Below are 22,408 nucleotides of genomic sequence, written 5' to 3' on the forward strand. Positions count from 1 at the left end.
CCCGCGACAAGGTCAGCGTGCGGTGTCTCAACCCCCCGCTGAAACCGCGCCCAGTTAGGAACAATGCCACTTCCTACCAGCTCTTTGCAAAGCCAGCCTGCGGGCGACCAGATATCCACCCGGGCTCCAGGCCTACCAAGCGCCCCCAGCGCGAGCACACACTCATCTGTTTCTCCAGCTTGGCCCTGTAAAATCATGCTAAGCATCCGATCGCAGGAAACTCGGCCTATGGTAGTATCTCTACCAACAAGCCTCAAGGACAACTGTGGGTTTTCAAAGAAAACCCCTAGGTCTCTGACTATTGCCCAACCCTCGTTGTCCTATTTCCCCTACTATTTCCCCTACGCCAAGTTCCTAGCTTCCAGATAGCCACTCTTCTCAGTGGCTGCTGGGTTGGCTTCTGAATGCGGAGCAGTCTTGCAATCTGGGTCTCCCTCAGCGGGTGGGGATGCGCATAAACTGGATATTTACAACAGGAGTGTGCGCATGCACCTCTCCCTGCGAGGGCAGGTGTCTGTGTACAGAGATTCTGTTAGCTGCACTGTGGAATTACATACGTTCGTGTAGGCTCTAAAGCCATTTTGCAGCCGATTGTTGCTCTGAGATTGGATGAGCCTGGGTAGGGAAACGACCCTTCTTCTGGGGCTCCAGGGCTGCCTTGATTTCCTCTTTATCCCGCTCCAGGTGGCAAGCCCAACCTTGTCCCCCTTCACATCCATCCTTAAAACCAGCCAAACAGTTCACAAACCCTTATTTATTTGTTCGTCTGTGGTTATCGCCCATGTTATTAATTGCACCCGGGCCTTCCTTGCTCTTTGAGAGAGCAGCGGTATAAATTGGTTCTAATAAATATTAGCCGCTAGATTAGGCGAGGTGAAGTTGGCACCGCGCTCTATTTTCGACCTGTAGCCTCTGCGAAGCCGCCAGTTCTGCGCCAGATTAGCCCCATCCATCCAGTGTCAATGGTTGTCTTGTTGAGAAAATCAGTGAGTAAACAGGGCTGACAGAGAGGGGGCCCAGCTGATTACTCATACAAATAGACTGCAAACTCCTCCTGGAGAAGCAGTTTCCAGAGATGGGTTTCTCGCATTGACAAGGCTGCTTCTCCCAGGATCCTATGTCCTGCTGTTCCCACTTTGTCCTCCATCAATCACACAATTGTGTCCGGGATGTTTTATAGAGTCACTTAATATCCCTGCCTTCATCTCTATTCACTTAGAGAATCATCTGCCATCAGGGCTAAGGGCTTTCTGCAGGACAGGACTGGCGACACACCCCGGCAACAATAGCTCGGGTGGAAGCCGGACTGGTCGCCCTTTCTGATGCTAATAAAATAGCCCGGATGTTCCAGTGCGTGGGGGCCTTCTATTGAAATCCGCCCCTGGCCCTTTTGTCCACTGTTTTAAATTAGGTCTGGAACAGTCCATGATAGGGGTGTGGAGGCCACAACAAGTTTTCTTCTTTAAAAAAAAAATTCCTTTCCCTAAGATAATTTTTGGAATCGGGAACTGGTTCTGATAAAAGCCCTGTTTTAATTAAAGTCCATTATGTCTTTTTTTCAAGGAGGGGATAATATTTTCAGAATCAAAGGTATAAAGATGTTTCGGCTTTTCTTCACTTTCAGTATTTTCTGCCTCCCCACTTACTCCTACTCTCTGCCACTGGCCTCCAACCAATTTGTCCCCCTCCTCGTAGAGAAGGATTAATGGAAATTTAGTTTGGGGCGGACAGTGCAGCATCTCTTAAACTGGAAGTTTCCACAACCAGGAGGCCAGCTGGATACAAAATCACATTTTACGGGGGAATTTTAAAGACAGAAGAAAGAATTACAAGGTATCACTCTTTAAGTGGCTCATCTACAAATTAGATTGCTACACAATTAATCAGAAAGTTAATTAATGAGCAAGTTACTAATTAGGACATTTAAAACCAGTGTGTTTATAGAGCCTTCAAAAAAAAAAAAAGCTCCGTAGTTAATTGGCCCACACACTGATCTCATAACTGCTAGTGGAGGTTAAAATACTACAAATGTACTATTTATTATGTCCAAGTTCTAATTATTTCACCACTGTCTTCAATATCCCATAACTGGCAGACTTCTACAGTTAACTGAGAAGGGTGCCATTTGTAAGATGTAGCCTGACTATACATGAAAACCACTAAACACATCTATAGTTTTGGAGTTCAGCTGTATGAATGTCTTTCCTTAGGTAGGAACTCCGGAAGGGTGTTTAGGTTTGTGCAGTCTCTAGGAGTTCAAGCCTTCGGAGCCCTTCCTTCCATCGACCTGCAGAGCCCTGGAGCACGTGGTTTGCTCTGGACAGGTTGCTTAAGGCCGGCACTGAAGGGACAAAGTAAGAGTTGGAACTCTGGATGTTTCCTCAACTGCCGAGTTAATTTCATTAAAAAACAAAAGAAGAAAAAGAAAAACATAAGGCCATGTCCAGATGAATGAGAGACCATTTATTGTATTTCCTCCATCTAAGAAGTCCCCATGGCATTCTTCCTTCTGAGTGGTCCAAACTCTAGGCCACAGGAAGAGCTCTGCTTCCCTTTAGGATGAAGACAAGCTTCAGACTCAAGGAGTCAACTCCCATCTCTGCCTCCCATTCCACTGGGTCAAAGTCCTGAACCAGCCAGGCCCCTCTGTTGAGTCATTGCCCAATGCCATCACCCTGCTCCCAGCAGTGACCTCCCTTCCTTGAAGGTTGTGCAGGGTGAGAACCCATCTGCCTTCCCTGCCTGGAGGAATACTTCCTGTGCAGGCCCTGGGTCTTCTGCTTTCTAATAACGAGTCCCAAGTCTCTGCATCGGTTACACCAGTGACTTTCAACCTCCCCAATGCTGTGACCCTTAACACAGCTCCTCGTGCTGTGCTGACCCCAACCTTAAAATTATTTCACTGCTACTTCATAGCTGTAGTTTTGCTACTGTTATTATAAATCATAATGTAAATATGTGTTTTTAGATGGTCTTTGGCAACCCCTGTGGAAGGGTCTGTCAACTCCAAGGGGCCACTCCCCACAGGTTGAGAACTACTGGACTCCAGTCTACTGCAGACTCAGAGCCTGGATGAAGTAGCCAGGGATTAGGACAAACGCTTTAGCCACAGGGGAAGGTGGCAACGCCCCAACACACACACACACACACTCACACACACTCACACAAGCAGTTACTCCAGCGTGGAGAACACACATAGGCCATTTTAATGAAAGAGGCTCCTGTACCACATTATTAGCAATAAATCTACACCATTCTTTGTTGGTTAAAATCATTATGATCATCATCGCTATCATTACTGAACTCATTATTCTTGTGTTACTATCAGAGTAGATTTATGGTAATACCCACCATTACGCCAGAGTTAAAGAAGGTGGAAAGGTTTGATTAATAGCTGCTTTCATGTTTTAATACTCAACGTTTTCTCACATTTTTTTCTAAATAAGGGCCATGATAATTACAGGCTGTAATTGCTGCTTTGTTGGGAGTGTGTAATTAGCCCCATATGCATTGTTCTTCTTAAAAAAAAAAACATGAACTGAACAGGTAGAGGTGGGGAACACGGGTTTTGGAGCCAACTTACCGGGCTTCCATGGCGGGCAAACAATGCCTGGACTGGCAGCTGGCCAGGCATTTTGACAAACAGAGAGACTGTAGTAGTGTCCCATTGCCATCTACTGTTTTGAGTGAAGCCAGGTAAACTTGAAATAAATATTTGAAGGAGTTTATTGTAAAGGGTGGTGCACCTGAAAGATTGCAAGGAGCTCGGGTTCCCTTCCCTGCAACTACTGGGCCCAGGCCAGGGCAATGTGGCTCCTGACTTGAAAATGCCAGCTACAGCATAGTCGGTTCCCACCCAGCAGGCTCCAGGAGTCGGCCTGTCCCCCACATCCGTCATCCTCTGGCGCTGAAATAGCCAGGGAGCTTTCGGGCCGACTGAGCTCTCAGACTATCTGTCCCTTAAAGGTTACACGCTGCCGTGCCTCGCTTTGTCTTCCTCGTGCCCTTTCCTGGCAAAAATGGAGACATCACATCCTTGCCCAGCCCCGGCTCAGTATTTATGAAGGTTTTCTGACAAATAGGCAGCCTGGCCACGCATGGGTGACTGCCTTCATTCCGCACTTGGCTTGTTTACATAGGACCAGCACCATTTCCACGGATTAAACAAATCACAGGGAGAGGGAGACATTTATAACCCGCCAACGAGCCCACAAGGCAGTTGGGGAAAAAAAGTGTGTGTGTGTGTGTGTGTGTGTGTGTGTGTGTGTGTGTGTGTGTGTGTGTAAGAAAAAACGAATGCTCTGTCTGCAAGGCTGACCTTCGGGACACCGTGATCCTGGAGGCTCGGTTGTACCCGACCCACGCGCAGAGAGGGCGTCTGGATTCGCCCAGTGCAAGCACCTCCACTCCGCTTAGAGAAGCCTTAACCCAGAGTTGGACACCCCTCCTCCCCGTGCGCCCAAGAACACATAGACACAAAGGGCAGGGGACAGGGCGCGCGTTCCTCCACCTTGAGCTGGTGTCTGTGCACGTGGCACATTCTACGCGCGCGACCCTCGTGGGACCCTCACCCAGTAGTTAACCCTTGCTAAGCCAGTCGGAAGAGAACAACACCCTCCTGTTGTCGCCCAGCAAGTTGGGCTTTCCAGTTTTTCACCCATCAGGGCCGCGCGGTCGCTTTGGCCTACGCGAGGTTTGGGGGACGATGCCCGCGTGCCGGTGCCAGAGGGTGTCTGCGTAGTGGGTGTGTACCAGACGCACGCGTCTGCTTAAGACCTGTGAGTTGGGTGTAGTGTGAGCGAGATGGGTGATGTGCACGGGTGCACGGGCGTGCACGAGTGTGCGTGAGTGTGCAAGTGCGCGCGCGCTCGAAACTGAACCCTTCCAGAAGAAGTCAGAGCGTTTCTAGGACTCTCCCTCGCTTCACCCGGAAGTATTCGCCGCCGGGCCACCCAATTAACCGAAACAAAGCAAAAGGGCCGATCCGGCCTCTGGCGGCCCGGCGGTGGCTGAGCGCGCCGCCCTGGCGCTGCAGCTACCCGCGCCGCCCGCTGAGGCTCGCCGCTCCGGCTTGCGGCTCCAGGCCACCCGCCGGCTTCTCCACAGCAGCCGCGGGCACCGCCTGGGCTTGCGTGACACCAGGCACCCGCCCGGGCCGCGGGAGGGGGAAATTCCCTACAAAATAGCAATGGTTCCGAGAAAAGGATCACAACAAAATATTGAATAAATTCCCTTTTAATTTATTTGATCATTCCACATTACGGGGCTATGAATTGCTCAAATTTGATAACAAGTACTCAATTCAACTCATTATGTAAGTTAAATTAGACTTCGATAAAATTTCAGTGGCGCGCAGTGGTTCCTCGAATGAAATGTAATTTGTGCAAGAATTTGTTGTATCTGTCACAAATATTTCCAATTAGCGACCGTAATTATTTGATAGTTTCTGCAATTATGGCTTAAACGGGTGAATTTGGGACTGTGGAGGACCCTAATTGGCCTAAATTTGATATTTTGCATATTTGCATAATGAGGAAATTGGTAGAAAATTGTGTTCATTCATTTGTGAAAAATCCTATGAATTTTATGAATTTGAAAGCTCTGTTTGTGCAGACTGTGACTTTGCCTGCTGATCCCTGAGGAGCTGACGGTGAACGCCTGAATGGGCAGAGTACCAACTTCACAGCTCCAGGCTGGGGGTGGGGGCCCCCCCAGAGAAGGAGGAGGAAGGAAAGAGAGAGACAGGGATATGGGGAGAGGAGGAGGAGGAGGAGGAAGGAGAGAGAGGGGAGGGAGGTATGGGTGGCGATGGTGGGAGGAGGTGTAAAGAGAGCGCATGCTCCGCTTCTACGGGACCCCGCGCGAAAGCCCCGTCCCCCGCCCTCCCCTCCCGCGTTCTGTTTTTCTGGGGGTGAGGATGGGTGGGGTCAGTGTTGGTGGGGAGGGAAGCTGTGTCACTCTCTCCAGGTACAAGCTGGCCTTTGTGTTTTAACTGCGACTGCCTCCAGTGCACAGGTACACACACACACACACACACACACACACACACACACACACACACACACACACTTGCTTGTTCCCAATGAGAAATGTACCCAGCCTGCCAGGTGGAAGGGGTAATTGCGGAGGGGTGAGGTCTTGAGATGATGCTAACTGTGCACTTGTTTAACTTAAACTGCCAAAGCTTCGCCTCTCAGTAAAAACGTGTGATCTATGGCTCTGTCAATTTCAAGTGTTTAAAGAGAAGCAAAAGCATGGATTTTGAGCTGCTTTGCCTAGCGCCCATTCATCATGCATCGGGAGTTTTAAAGTTTCATGGTTGCTGTGGTTTAACATCTCAACTGTCTTGACACAAGAATCTGGATCAGGGAAATAATTTTGCATTCGGAGGCTGACTGCTAAAAAAGAAAAGGATCATGGCAAAGTTAAAGTGCAGAGAATATTCATTTCGGGGTGTGTAAAGTCAGGGTGCTCGATTTTAAGGGGCCAGTGTGGGCTAATCATTATAAACAGAACTGAAAACCATTTTCAGCTGAAATGACTAAACAAAGCCACTGATTCTGGGTGTGTGTGGGGGTGTCAAAAAAAAAGAGACTAAACAAGTCTCATAAACACACCATTTTGGTTCAAATAAATCATGGTTTAGTTACAAGTATTGTGTATTTTCATCAAAACCCATCGAAAGTCATTTCCCCAGTTTCTTGAACGCAATGTTTTACATATTCCCTTAATTCCTATTGATTTCTGGGTGTGTGAAAATGGCCCTGGACTTCTAGTGAAGAACACGAGAGAGCCGGCTTTGCAGTGAAGGGCTCAGTGAAACCGCTGGACTTTCGGACATCACCTGGGCTAGCAAGGACTTTTCTGCCTGGGAAGTGGGTAATGAAGGCGTCTAACAGGCCATAAATGCTTATGTGCTTTGTTTCACAGGCATTTTCAGTAAAGGTCAGAATAAATTCATCTTCCCTTAATGTAGTATTTATGTTTGCGCACGGTTTGGAATAAAATCACCATTAAAAGTCCTTACGAAAGAACAGAGAGGAAAATGGGAGCGTGTCTCCGGTTTCCCTTCTCACGGGTGGAGAGACAGCATGGAGAGATGTAAGAAAAGAGTCACCTACTTAGGGCTGAATCACAGCCAGGCAAAGATGCTGCTCTACCACTATGCGAGATTAATTAAACAGTCTTTTTTCAAATTTTAATTGAAATATTCTTGAAAAGACTTCCAAACACATGAACTTGGTGCCCCATGCCGAGCAAATAGGGGCAATAATATCCTTGCCCACTCCACAGAGTTTTGCCAAAGACATTCAAGAGCAATGTAGGATCTAGGTCTCCTACTGTGGTACCGGCTAAGGCTGTCACCCTCAGAGACACATTATGACACATTATTGAGGAGGTAAAAAGAATAACACTGAAAGGAACAGGCCATTCCCAAGTCTCTGAACCTCGCGCTCTTGGACAGTGATCACCCTGAGCCAACCACCTTCAAATAGCTGGGTATCTCTCTCATTCCAAAACGTCTGTCAGACATGGGGGCTACAGACATTTATTTTAGCCTCAAAAAAATCAAGACATGTTAACAACATACTGAAATTTAAGGCCACTTCCAATCATTTGGGTAAATAAGGATCACAAAGGAATATTCAACTAAAGATGCTTTAAGTTTAGAAGCAAAACACAGTACTGATTTTACATTTACACACACATTGTGTATACACACATTGTGTACGTGTGTGTGTGTTATTTCTTCTATACTGGGGATTGAACCCAAAGTCTTGCTATTCTACACAAGTCCCTGCCACTGAGCCACAATCTCTGCCCTTGGGAGTTTTTTTTTTTTAAGTCGTCAGAGGATTCTTTGCTACTCTGAACCTATTCACTCTTTATATATAGGTTTCTAATTATTATGTTTTTATGAATACAATAATCCCATAGGTAAAGCTCTTACAGATGTGTATGCTCTCAGATGCTAAGTAGTTTTGTTTCCAATAGGTAACTGTCTTAGTCACTGTCCTTTTGCTGAGAAGAGATAACACAATCAAGGCAACTCTCAGAAAAGAAAATAATTTGGAGCTGGCTTACAGTCTCAGAAGTTTAGTCCCTTATCACTATGGTGGCACACAGTAGCTGAGAGGTACAGCCTCACCCACAGCCCAAGAGAGGGAACTGGGCCTAGCATTTGTAACCTCAAATCTCACCTCTAGTGACACACTTTCTCCAACAAGGTCACACCTACTCCAACAAGTCACATCTACTAATCCTTCTCAAATAGTGCCACTCAGTATTCAACTATATGAGCCAATCAGGGCCATTCTTATTCAAACCACCACACCTACCTAACCCAAATATTCCATAGTAAAAATGTTTATGAAAACCACTATGGGGGCAGGGGGCACTTCAGCTCCCTCTTCAGTTCCTTCAGATCAAACCCATTTTGTTTTTGTGGTTTCCTTTCTTCCCAGGGAAAGAGTTCTTGTCATCCCACACAGTTCAGAACCAGCTGGGAAATGTTAGGGCTGGAAATACAATAATTTCCCCAATACTGGATTTGGTTGCATCCATAGACGAGAAAGAGGATGCCAGTGACTCGGAGCTGGTGTCCTTTCCTGGCTAGTTGCAGGGCAGGGTAGGTTGAGCATAGCCCTGAGTTCCCCGGAGAAAACCAAAGCCCCTGCATTTTGCTCTCAAGAGGCTACAGTGAGCGCAGCAATGCCACCATGGCAGTCCTTACTTTGGTCCCTTCCACTGGATGTTTTTGGTTGCAGCGGTTACTTACCAGCTGCCTTTTATGTCATTTTTCTAATTTCCTGTCAGCTCTGCTCCCAGACAAGCTAGCACATGATGTACCGAGAATAAGGAGGAAACAAATGCCCCTGGCCTGGCTTACCCACCCAAGGCCTTTTAGCATTTTAATGGATCATTGTATCCCTGTGCATTTGCTCTATGGCATCTGCTTTTTGCCTCTTTCCTTATCACTGACAACTCCCTCCTATTATAGGCTCACAGAGCCATGGGTGCCAGCAAGATTTGTCTCAGAACACCCTTGTATACATAAGCCACTGTTCCCTGTTTTAGGAACAATTCTTGCCTTTGCCAGTTTCTTGCATGTTGTTTGGACCTATTCATCTTATCTCCTGCCTTTCCATAAATCCACATTCGTGCTCTCTCTCCTCCCCTTTCTTTTCTTTCCCTCCTTATCTCCCCTCCTCCCTTTCTCTTCCCTCTTCCTCCTCTTCTTCCCTCCTTCCCTTCCTTCCTTCTCTTCCCTCCCCTTCCCTCCCCTCCCCTCCTCCCCTCTCCTCGTCTTCTCTCCCCATCCCTTCTTCCCTTCAGTCCTCCCCTTCCTCCCCTCTTCCTCCTCCCCTTCCCCCTCTTCCTCCTCTCCTTCCTTTTCCCTTCTCCCTTCTCCTCTTCTATCATCCCTTTCCTCTCCCCTAGCCCCTTTCTTTTCCTTCTGTCTTTCTCTGTTTTTTTGTTTTGAAGTAGGGTCTTACCATTAGCTCAGGCTAGCCTAAAACTTGCCATCTTCCCGCATCAACCATTGTAGCGCTCTAAGTGAAGGTAAGTCCCCACTGTATGTGACTTATTCATTCTTTTACTCAATGAACATCCCAGGATCTATTAACTAGTGATGCTGGGATGACAGCGGTGACTAGTGCAGGTCCTGTGCTTTCAGGGGAGAAGACATCGTGCGATTGGCAAATCATGGTCCAGTGAGATACACAGTGCAGCCGGAATGCCATAGGCTGGCCATCGCTCCTATTTGAAATCATTTCTCCTAACACGTCTATCTTGGAAGCTCATCCTATACTCACTGCTGATAAATTCATTAACAGCATTGGTTGCTCTTCCAGAGGACCTGGGTTCAATTCCCAGCACACATATGGCTGCTCACAATCATTTCTAAGTCCAGTCTGGGGCACATGGTGCCCTCTTCTGGCCTCATCAGGCAGTGCATGCACATGGTACACAGATGTGCATGCAGGCAAACCCCCCCCACACACAAAAATTTAAAACTTAAAATTATTTTAAAAGGAATAAAGGGCTGTCTCCTGTTGTTCCTCAGAAGACCCGGTACTGTGCCTTGGGAGTAAGACAATGATTGACAAGTGGATGTGGCTATGATTACAGCAGTGCCATTTCAATTATAGTTCAAATTCAGTTCTACAAGTGAATGGACCACTTTCATGTGCTCCTTGTTTTCCATTTTACAGTGGACTCTCTTAGTCAGATGATCTGATTATCTTAGCATGTGAATTATGTATAGGACATGTGAGCATCCAGATGAGCAGATATGAGATAACTCATGATGGCCTTCCCCAGATGTTGCATAGCAGAGACTAAAGACCTAAAGAATAATAAGCAACGGGAATCTACCTACTGTTTGCTTTAAAATTTTAGTTACTTTTATTTTGGGCATCGTTGGGTTGGTTGGCACTAGTAATTTTTATCGTTTTCCAGTTTCTGCTGCTTTACTACTTTCACCCTGACCGTGTCCCCCTCACGTCCAACACAAAGCTTCTATCCCCACTATCACTCAATTACTTGTCAGAATTAGAAGTTTTGTTTTTTTAAATCACAGGCCATGTCTGTTGATACCACCCCCCGATCATTACTAATAACAACAGAGTCTACAGCCAAGGCACCCAGATATGCCTGATGCAGAAGCTAAGCAGGGTCAAGGCTGGTTAGTACTTTGATGGGAAACAGTAATAGACATTGACCTCATAAAGAAGATCACAGGACTCCCTTGCAATTCAGCCCAAATTAGCATCATGATCATATCAATATAATTGCACCTATTAGTAAGGTATAACTAACTCAGCTATGAAGAGGAAACAGAATATAAAAGATGTTATAAGCTTAAACCATAAAATTGTTGACATAGAAACCTTTTTAAAACATCAAGAAATAAAATAAGTATTAGAATATTACTTATTCAGGACTGGAGCGTCATATGACAGATAAACGACATAGATCCCCAAGCAAAATTTTAAGTAAAGGGACCCAAAGGGCACCGTTATGTGTGTAGACACATCAATCAGACTGCAGCAAGAGGATGGAATGGGCCAGGCAATCACTGTCCACCACTTGCTCAAGCGGGATGGGTCTTAGGCTGACAGGGATGAAAAAACAAACCTAAGTTTTCTAGTGCACTTTCAGTTACATAGTGTAGTGATATTCATTTGTATTTTAATAAATAAAGCTTGCCTGAAGATCAGAGAGTAAACCAGCCCCACTGATCAGCCTTACAGACCAGGCAGTGGTGACACACACCTTTAATCCCTATAGCCGTTCTAGTTTGCCATAGAAACCAGGTGGTGCATGCCTTTAATCCCAGCCCTAGAGAGGAATATAAAACAGGAGACAGCTCTCACACATGTCTCATTCTGAGATTCTTGGAAGCAGGATCGCCATTTCAGACTGTGGTAGAGGTAAGAGAGCCAGTGACTGGCTGTCTTGCTTTTTGACCTTTAGGTTGAACCCCATATCAGTCTCTGGGTTTTTATTATTCGTACTATAACATATGGTAGATTGAACACTTGTATTTGCCTCAGTTCTTCACTGAAACTCTTCTAAAACGGTTTGAAAGGAAGAAATAAAGAATCAAACAGAGCAGATGGTGGAAAAGAAGACCACAGCGGAGGAGGAAACAGGCAACATTTGGAAGGTAAGACGTACAAGCCCAAGAAGTAACTAATTACCAGAACATGCCCCCCTATTAAGGCTTGAGCCGACAGTCCAGGAAAGCAAGAAAGGAGGCTTTGTGTAACCTATCAGTCCAGGGGAACCTTGGGGCTCTGCAGTTTGGAGGCATCCCTTAAGGAGGTGGTGTGGGGAGCAGAAGTAAGGTCAGGATCTTTTGCAAATAAGTTAGTTTGCTGGCTAGTTTGTCAATTTGACACAAGCTAGAGTCATCTAAGCAGAGGGAACCTTGACTGAGAAAATGCCTCCACCAAGTTGACTGGTAGGCAAGTCTATGGGGCATTTTTTTCCCTTTTTTAAGACAGAGTTTCTCCACAGCTTTGGAGCCTGTCCTGGAACTAGCTCTTGTAGACCAGGCTGGTCTCAAACCCACAGAGATTGGCCTGCCTCTGCCTCCTGAGTGCTAGGATTAAGGTGCCCACCACTGCCCGGCTATGGGGCATTTCTTGATGAATGATTGATGTGGGAAGGCCCAGCCCACAGGGGGTCATGCCACCTCCAGTGTTCCTGAAAGGTAGCTTGGGAGCAAGGGTAAACTGCCCTCCTCCAGTTCCTGCCTCCAGGTTCCTGTCCTATTTGAATTCCTGTGATCCGGATTGGAAGCCACGTCTTTTCCTCTTGAAAGCACTTTTGGTTGTGGTGTTGAACACAGCAATAGAGAGCAAACTAAAACAGTTAAGTTTCCTCCATCCCTTGCTTGCTGGAAGTGCATCGAAGAAGTTTTCCTGGAGACGATGAACAAGAACAGATTGGATGACACGCTGGTTAAGGTAGGGGTGGGACAAAATGGTAAAAATGAGAGGAATGAAGGGAAGACTTGCATAGTAAATGGTGAGTTTTCCCGCCCTCTTCCCTTATTCACAACTGGAGGATTCTTCACTCATGAAATTTGCCAGAGATAATGACCTTGGAGGGCCCCAAACAACAATAGCTAGCTTCTGTTCAGCCAAGCCCCATAGTCAAAATGTGCCCCTGCCCTTCATACACATCTTCCTAACAGCTCTACGGTGCTTTGCTGCTCTGTTCATCCATTGATGCTCCACGGTGTGGGAGATGAGGGAGGGAACCTGGGGTCTTATGCAGGCTGGGCAACTGCCAAGCTGTGTCTTCAGGCACTTTCGGCTTTTTGTTTTTGGTTTTGTTGTTGTTGTTTTGAGACAGGGTCTCATTAAGTTGCCCAAACTGACCTTGAATTCACTCTGTAGTTCAAACAGCCTCCTAATCCACGATCCTCCTGCCTTGGCCTCCAGAGTACCTGTGATTACAGTTCTGTTTAACTAGGTCTGCCTCCTTCTTTGCTGCAAAATGTGATTAGATAACCAAGGTCTATCAGACATTTGAGAGAAGTTCTAATAAAAAACCCTAAAGATTGAAAAGAATAAAAAAGGAACCCAGAACAGGTTAAACAAGTTAACTGTGATTAGCAGGATTTGGGAAGGTAGGAGTCTTGTCACAAAACAGAAAGTCACAAAAGAGACCATCCTTAGACAAGAAAACGACTGGGGACTTGAAGTACAGTGACCGGAGAGTCAACAGGACAAGATGGCATCAAGGACGACTACAGCAGCGGTTCTCAACCTGTGGGTCGCGATCCCACTAGGGGGCCCCATATCAGATATTCACATGAAGATTCATGACAGTAGCAAAATTACAGTTCCCAAGTAGCAACACAATAATTTTATGTTTGGGAGTCACCACAATATGAGATACTGTATCCAAGTGTTAAAGTGTCTCAGCATGAGGAAGATTGAGTACCACTACTCTAAGAAAACAGATTTTTCAAAAGGAGAAAGCAAGAAGGACTACTAAGAAGACAGAGACCATGGGCAGAAAAAAAGGATCGGATAAAAAAGCGAGAAAATGTCCTAGAGCAGAAAGGCGCATGCGCAGACGGAAACAGAAAGGTTAACGTTTAAGAAGACACTGGGCATGCCCGAGAGCAGGGCTGAGATATGGCGAGGTCTGCCCCGGGAGACTGCCGGTTGCCTTTAGCGGTCCTACACAGCAGTTGCATATTCTATACAGTTACAGGAATCGCACTGAGAGAAATGCAGTCTTAAATTAAAATATGAAAAACTAAATTTTCCCACGGGAAAGTAACGCAGACTCAGCATTAGCAGTGGGAAGCAAATTCCCGATACTCACTGGAAAGTCTGTTGAAAGCATAACATGGCTTAAGTCTAGACCTTGTCTCCAGGCCGTCACTGGTGTGTCTGTCCCCGTGCAACCTCTTTCACTTTAACTTGAAGGTCAGATCTGATCTGGTGCTCCTTCCCCAAAATAGGATGGATTTGTCAGATTTTTTTTTTTTTGAGACTATGTTTCTTAGAACTTGCTTTTTAGACCAGGTTGGTCTTGAACCCACAGAGATCCGCCCTTCCCCCTCCTGAGTGCTGGGATTAAAGGTGTGTGGAGTATAATTCTTAAGATCTGAGTTGTAGTCAATTTTGCCTCTGGGTAAACAACCCTAAGAATGTAGCTATTCTCTCAAGACCATAGTGTCCTTTATGTAAAGTTACAGAAGCCACGATTTGGTAGCACAGAAACTAAATCTGGCCCACAGACTTATTTTCTTAGGCTTCCACAATATTGATACTCTTAAATTTTCAGAATATGTCTAAGTTTCTTCAAGCTAAGATCTGGCTACTCACAGTCCTTCCGTCAATTTACATCCCTTCCCAATGAAAGCTCAAAGGCACCAACAGGGTATAGATTGTCAGGGATCCTCCGGCCCTTCTGCCCTCCTCCTGCCTAATATTCAAATTTAAGTTTAGGGTACTGTTCAAATGACTGTGTGGGTCTCTTACAACACTTCCTCTGCCACTATTCATTTTATGAAGCCTTGGTGTGCTACTGTACTAGACAAAGGGGACATAAAGACAAGTGAGGTAGAGTCTTTACCCTTAGTGAATTCACAGCCATGAAGAATGTTTGAAAACACTTGGAGAACCCAGATTTTGTCAGAGGAGATCAGAACTAGGCATGGTGGGGTAGCAGGCATGGTGGGGTACCTGGTAGGGTACCAGAGGATGGAACATTTCACGGAAGAGATGGTAGAAGTTTTCACAGAAGCAGCTAGTTTCTGCACTGCAGTAGGTAGACAAAGGATAGCCCAGGGCCTTTACTTGGGCTAGCCCATCACTCATAGTGGTATATGTATTTCATCTGAAACTCCTGGTGACACCAAATCCTAAAGGAGTAAGCTGAGTGGTATGCTAAGATGAAGTGCCAAAGAGTTACAGCCAGGGGCTGCCTGAGCAAACAGACCAACGGTAAAGTAAAAAGAAGGAAGGGAGGGAGGGAGGGAGGGGGGAGGGAGGGGGGAGGAAGAGAGGGAGGGAGGGAAGGAAGGGAGGAAGGAAGGGAGAGAGGAAGGGAGGAAAGAAGGAAGGAAGGAACCCACAGCATCTCAGCCAGGGACTGGAAATTACTTTTTAGAGGAGTTAGGGAGTCAAAAATGGGACCTTGCTTTGCATTGGATGCTATTAGAAAATGAAGTCAGGTTTTGATTGGATAGTTTGGCTCATCCTATTTAGAAAAAAATAAATCAGGCATTTTCTAGCCAAGTAGGGGAATGGTGAGGACACATTTGTGCTTGGATAACGCTCTTGTTCTCCTTGTACACATGAGTGTACACATGCTTGTGTAGAGAGCTCAATTGGTCTGGGTCACTGTCCTTCTAGAATGACCCCATGTAGCCCTGGTCCTCTGTAAAGTGCTCACATTTGGCAGAACATCAAGGGCTATCCAGGAGTGCTGGCCCTGCTCCTGAGGAAGGGACACCTGTTCTCAGCTACGACTGCACCTGAAAGCTTCAGAGCCTGCGCAGAAGTCTACTTCCAGTTCTACTGGCTCCCTTTGAATTTAAAAGCAGTTCTTGTTTTTGAAAAGCAGGACTTGTTTGTCCAAGGCTGATGGGCCGTGTATAAACAATTTCCGTCTGTCCTGGTCCTGACCTGAGATCACAATGCTAGACCTGTCCAGACCTTTCCTGTTGTTTCTGTGGGGACACACCGTTCCTTTCTGCACAGACACAGAGTCCTCTCCCCCATTAGTCCCCTTAAAAGCATTTTCATTAAGAAGCATTCCCATTTCATATTGCTTTATGACATCAAGGCCCTTAGGCCTGGAAATGACCAACTAGTTAGTCTTCCCGCTTCTAATTTCTCCTGAGTCCAGTCCATCTTCTCTTTCACTAGAATCATCGTAAATCTGATTTATTTGTGTGGTTTCCATTAGTCCCCACCCCCTTCCTTTTGGAGAAGAGGTACTGTCTGATCCTAACACCCAGAGTCCTCAATAATACAGCCCCAGCCTGTCTCTGGGGCTCATTTAACCCTAGACTTTTCTTTTTCCCACACACTTGAGGTCTTCCCAAGCTGGGGGCCAGAGGCATCATCTTTTTCTGCTTTGACCAGCTCAGAATGTACCATGGAAGCGACGCCAGTAATTCCCCCCCCCCTCTCTCAGAGCACTTTCCTTCCTTCCTTCCTTCCTTCCTTCCTTCCTTCCTTCCTTCCTTCCTTCCTTCCTTCCTTCCTCCTCCTCCTCCTCCTCCTCCTCCTCCTCCTCCTTCCTCCTCTCTCTCTCTCTCTCTCTCTCTCTCTCTCTCTCTCTCTCTCTCTCTCTCCCTCTCTCTCTCTACTAAGACAGGGTTTCTCTGTGTAGCCCTGGCTGTACTGGAACTCACTCTGTAGACCAGGCTGTCCTTGAACTCAGAGATTTGCTCCAGAGTGCTGGGGTTAAAGGCTGTGTCACCACCACCCAGTTAGAGAACTTTTTTTCAGTATCCGTAAGACTATACATGCCCTCTTTGGCTGTGACTGTGATCTGCTTTGTTTTGTTTAGGATTTGAAGATGCTATATCCTGGCATTCTGGATGGAATGGCTGCCTCAAACACAAAAGAAAGCCTGCTGTGTCTTAGATGTGATGTGTTTCTCCGCGGGCTGATGTCTGTGGGTGCTTGGTTCCCAGCTGGCTGTGGAATCTTTGGCAGGGAGTTGACTGCTGGGGAGCGGGCCTTGAGTTATAGAGCACCCCTCATTTCCCATCCTCCCTTTGCTTCCTGTTTCACTGAGATATGAGCAGCTAAGGAGTCCCAGTGGCTGTCTCCTGACACCATGATGCTTGCCACCATGCCTTCCCATGATGATGGACTGTGTCCCCTCAATCCTCAGGCCAAAGTAAGTCCTTTCTCCCTTCACCTGCCCGGCCAGTGTTGTTGTTTTACTCTTTTGGCTTTTTCTTTTTGGCTCTTAGTCTTTGGTTCTTATGGGGGGCCCACCACCCAGCTCCCAAATAGATCACACACGAAGGCTTATTCTTAGTTATGAGTGCCCAGCCTTAATTTGGCTTGTTTCTTGCCAGCTTTTCTTAACTTAAATTATCTCACCTATCTTTGGCCTCCTGGCTTTTATCTTTCTCTATTCCTGTATACCTTTTCTTTCCTTCTTACTCTGTGTCTAGGTGTACAGTTGGGTGGCTGGGTGGCTGACCTCAGAAGTCCTCCTCCTTCCTCTCTGGTCCCCAAATCCTTTTTCCCCGATTTTTCCTCTTATTTATCCTCTCTGCCTGCCAGCCCCACCTGTTCTCTCCTGCCTCACTATTGGCCATTTAGCTCTTGATTAGACCTTCAGGCGGTTTAGACAGGCAAAGAATCACAGCTTCATAGACTTAAACAAATGCAACATAAACAAAAGTAACACACCTTAAAACAGTATTCGACAGCAGTCAGGTAGTCAAAGGGACTAGAAAAGCAGCTAATACAAAGTCTGCTAGAGAGACTCTCTCCTAGCTCACCTTGGCAGCTCTGCTCTGGAGGAGGGACATCACTCACTCCCAAGGCTTGTCACAATTTTCCAGTTTCCTTAGAAAGTTCTTCCTTACATCAGACTTTCCCACACTCAATTCCTTTTGAGCATGCGCAATCATAGTGCATGTCCTTCCTGTCCTGGTGTTTATGGACAAACACCTGGGCTTTTGCTGTCTGTCCTGCTCAGTCCCCTGGAGATCCTCTGGTCCATGCAAGTTCTTCTCCGAACACGAAACCTGGACTAGGGCGCCATTTTTGATGTGGGTTGAGTAGTTCAGAGTGAAAGAGAACCATCAGCTCCCTCGTCGGAGCCTAGAATCCTATTAGATTATTTGGCCCCGTTGCCATTGAGTTCATAGTCAATTCAGATGCTGAGTCTTTGGGGACTGTTATCTGTTTTGTAAATGCTACAGCTAATTCATGCTTCTCTCATCTGAACTTGCGCAATTGATTTTTTGGACCCCTGGGCAGAAGCTTGCATTCCTTCCAGTTACATTTCATCTTGCTGTGTTTAACTCGTTATCTTACCCTTGCCAAGGACTTGTTGCGCCCCAGCCCTCTCCCTGATTAGCCTTCTCTGCAGTTCTGATGACCATGGCTTCTGCACCACCTTTCAAATTTATATAAATGCTAAACAGGTTCTGGTCAGGGTCGGAGTCTTCATTCCCAACCCTCCCTACTAATTTCCTTTCTCTTTCTCGCCCATGTTTTCCTCCTTGGCTGGCTTCAAAAAGTTGCAAGGCTTCTCTCTAGGCCCTGATGTGACCAGATGCTTCCCATGGTGGCAAGCATCCAGATCAGCCCCTCAGGATAGTCATTCAGTTGGTGAAAACACCACCAAATGGTCCTGTCCTTGTACCCCTCCTCCTTCCTCCTCTTGCCAGCTCTAGGATACAGTGAGAGATGGGAACATCCTAGTTTCAGATTTATCAGGGCCATCCTATTTTGGTGTTTTGTGTCTGTATGTGTGAGCACAGGTGACTTGTCCTAGAAGCCAGCTTCCTCTTCCAGGAACTCACAGTCCATCTTTTTACCTCCATTCTAGAATCTTCTTTGAAAAGATAAAGCCTTCTTTTTTACTTCCCTAAAGATATTTAAACATTTCTCATTTCCAAAAGCACAGAGCATATTGGAATCTGTGGCAGAGCACACATAACTGTATAGTCTACATGGAGTTTTAATTTTGTTTCTACAAAGAAAGTCGATTTTAGCTTGAGACTCTATACATCCAAGCTGCCTCATGAGGAGTCTTTCAGGGCAGGCCGAAGACATTGATTATGCTCAGCAAAACCCTCAGGGTCCTCTGCCTCTACCTAGGATCCCTGTGACACATTCTCTTTATCTTCCCATCCCTGCCCGTTATAATTCAGAACTTGGCAAAGATTCCCAAACACGTAGGCGGCAAAGCTTGAAAACCAAGTGAGCCTAGCCCATGACCCCAATGACCTTTCCCGACAGGAGAATAAGTTCCAGGACATTTAAAATCTGATCCTAAAGATCCTATTCTAACCCAAACCCATACCAATGCACAGAGCAGTTGGAAAGGAAATATCCAGGTGTGTCTGAGCCACTTTCTCCACTCCCATTGTTTCCATGAATTGTTGGCCAATGGTATTGTCTTTCCTGGAGGTGAAACTCAGATTGTGAAGGTCCCTCAACACCTAATTTTAAACGAAGAGTCTATGCAGGGAGAATTGCACATCTTGAAGAATTTTGGGTTCAGGGAAAAGGCCCAAAGTACCACACTTCAAGTTAGTTTAGGCAGCACTTCCTAGAAAAAATTTTTGGAAACCCCTCCGAGCTGAGTTGAGGCCCCTGGATATCCCAGGGACATCTCTACCACTGCCCTTATCACAGCCTTTGAAATGACATCTTGACATATTGGTCTGACCATGATCTGCCCTGGTTTCTCCACAGGCAGGGACCACTGTTTTTGTCCTGGAGCCCTTTGTGCCCGACACTGTACTTGGCATGGAATGGGGCTTCAGCCAATATTTACTAAACTTAATGGAGCCATTTCTCAAGGTTCTTAAGTTCATAATGGCCTCTGTACATTTTGTTCAGCTCCCCCCTCTCGATTTTAAAAGGCCCTATGAAATTTAATACATTATTTCAGATTCATGAACACTTTGTTGGTTATATTAGTCTTGTTAGAGGGGTCTATTATTACGGATTCTGTTAGAAGATACTACCCTGTGGTAAGGTTTCCCATGAGGTTGCAGAAGCACCAGAAGGTAGTGGACACTATAATCTCCTTGGCTTCCCAACCTTATGTAGGAAGACAAGCCTTAGACATTGTCTCCTCAAATTCTAGTTTAATAACCTGGAGCTCAAGTTCAGGTATTTTCCCAAAGACGTTCCTCAAGCAGCAGAATCAGGACCAAAACCCAGTCACATGAGCCTCGTGCTGGTCCACAAACCCCTTACCCATCCATGAGACCTGCCTACCTGACTTGCAGCCTTTCCGTCCCCTTAAGGCTGTTGGCTGTGCTCCCTGCTTAAACCAGTGTCCAGGGGCTGCGGGCTGGGCAAGTCTTCCAATGAGGAGCAACTGCTACTCCCCCTGCAAGGACATCAGGCCCAAAGGACAAAGAGAGACTTTGTGCTTGGCTTCCGCTACCCTGGAAGCCACTCATGCAGCATCTGTGGCTCCTGCGGCTTCTCGGGTCAGCTGTGAGAAGTGCTGTTATCCCTACAACACAGAAGAGGAGTGGGCTCCTTTGTGGTTATGGAGGCAGTCCTTCCTCAAGAGTTGTAAAGGGCCTGATTGTTGTGGTAACAATGGGGGTCATTGATGGGAGAACCGCTAAAGACCTGCAGAGAAGAGGAGGAACTCCCCACGAGGGCAACCACAGCCTCGGTCAGCCACAGCCTTGGATACAGCAACCGCCTCCTCAGATACAGACACAGACACAGCCACAGCTACAACCTCAGCCTCAGTCACAGCCTCAACCACAGCCTTGGATACAGCAACAGCCTCCTCAGATACAGACACAGCCACAGCCACAGCCACAGCTACAACCAGAGCCAGAGCACAGCCTCAGCCACAGCCTCAGCCACAGCCTTGGATACAGCAACAGCCTCCTCAGATACAGACACAGACACAGCCACAACTACAACCAGAGCCAGAGCCACAGCCACATGGGCCTCTCCCTGCCTGGGCTCTCCAGGGCCTTGTTACACTTGTGTAGGTAAGGTCCTTTCCCTAAGGAGCTGATGAGACACGTGCCAATTACATACACTCCCTCCAAATCTCTAAAGAAGCGAGTCCCAGCCTCTTGTTTGCAGGGAACACATAGACCCCTTGTGGTTCACGGGCCTAGGATGGGTCAGGAGCCTCTAATTTTCCCAGGGGTCCCTTTCCTCTCTCTTCCAAGCACATCAAAGTTCTCTAGGCTTTCCTTTGACTTTGGCAGCTGCTGTGTATTAACATGGCCTTTCTCCACAACCTGGAGGAGGAAGATGGGCAGCAAATCTCCCTTTGCTGGAGAAGCATGAGAACCAGGCTCCTGAGGAGCAATACCTGGTTCTAGACTCTTCCTTTCCATTCTGCCCCTCTCCCATTTTCCAGTAATGGCGGCCAGGTGCTATGACATCCTGAGAGACGGTGGAAGGAGCCTGTTAGCTCTTCCTTCCTTCACAAGCTCCACCACAAAGGGGGTTTTAGTTGACTTTTAAAAAATGATAATAATGAAAATTTGACTTGAACTGTGTTGAAAGCCTGAATCCCAGTTCAGAGCTGGGAAACGGGAAGCAGCAGGGATGGGGTGGTGGGCAGCTTCAGTGCCACGAGGGGTTGCCAAGAGGGCTGTGCACAGCCTGTGCCCACTGTTGAGTCACCAAGGCCCAGACTTCCCAGAGGTGTCTTCTGGCTTCCCACAGTGGGGAAGACTGGAAATGGTGGCCGTGGGGAGTAAGCATGAGAGGAGACACAGATGCTGTCAGTGGCAAAGGGGACCCACACAGTGGACACTGGCCCAGACCCAGAGTGTTCTCTTCCCAACCCCACACAGCCCTGCAGGAGAGAAGTCTGATGGCTGCGTGTGGCTACGCAGGCTGTGCACCCTGGGGCACCAACCGCTGGGCAGAAAAAGAACCCCTGCAGTTCTGAAGCTTCAGAGGCCCATCCCCAACCCATCACCCTAGGAACCCTGAATTCTCTGCTTGGGGCTGCTACCCTGGAGGGAGGGCAGAGGTATCACGGTGGTGACTGTGCTGTGGTGATGGCGGCTGTGGGTGGAGGCAAAGCCAGCTCTCTCTTTGTGAGGAGGAAGGTCAAGGGGGAAGCCACAATAAGGCAGGCTGCGGAAGAACAAACCCTGTGGGAGCACATGGAAGAACAATGACCCGGCCCTAGGGAAGATGAGGGCACCCAGCAGGCTCCCGAGATGGCTCTCTAAGCAGTTCCCCAGGCAGCCGCTTTACGTAAGCCACTTACAACAGGCCCTTCTGGAATGTACCAACCCTAAACTGGGTGCCCATGAGGATAACCTCAGAGGACAGAAATGACAGGTTCCTTTGTTTGGTCTCCAGCTTCCACTGACTGGGGTAAGGGGTTCAGGGATCACAGCTCATCGGTAAGGAGACACCAGCTTGTGCTGGCACTCAGTAGAAAACAGAATTGACCCTCCACAACTCAGGCAGGCAGGGGAACTTTTCAAGGCTACCCCATCTCCCTAGTGTCAGGGCTTCCAAAGGCTGCAGTTCAATAATTCACCACGGAAGCAGTCACATCACCGAGAGTCAAACCCTTCCATTCGACTCCTTCTTCCCCTGTTAGCCCAACATTTTATTTAATTTTTTTTTGTAGCAAAATAAGGATAAATATCACCAGTAGGGGGTAGATGTCTAAAATCCAAACTCTGAAGTGTTCTTCTTATGTGGAA

Source organism: Microtus pennsylvanicus, chromosome 6, assembly GCF_037038515.1.
Source record: "Microtus pennsylvanicus isolate mMicPen1 chromosome 6, mMicPen1.hap1, whole genome shotgun sequence".
Lineage (NCBI taxonomy): Eukaryota > Metazoa > Chordata > Mammalia > Rodentia > Cricetidae > Microtus > Microtus pennsylvanicus.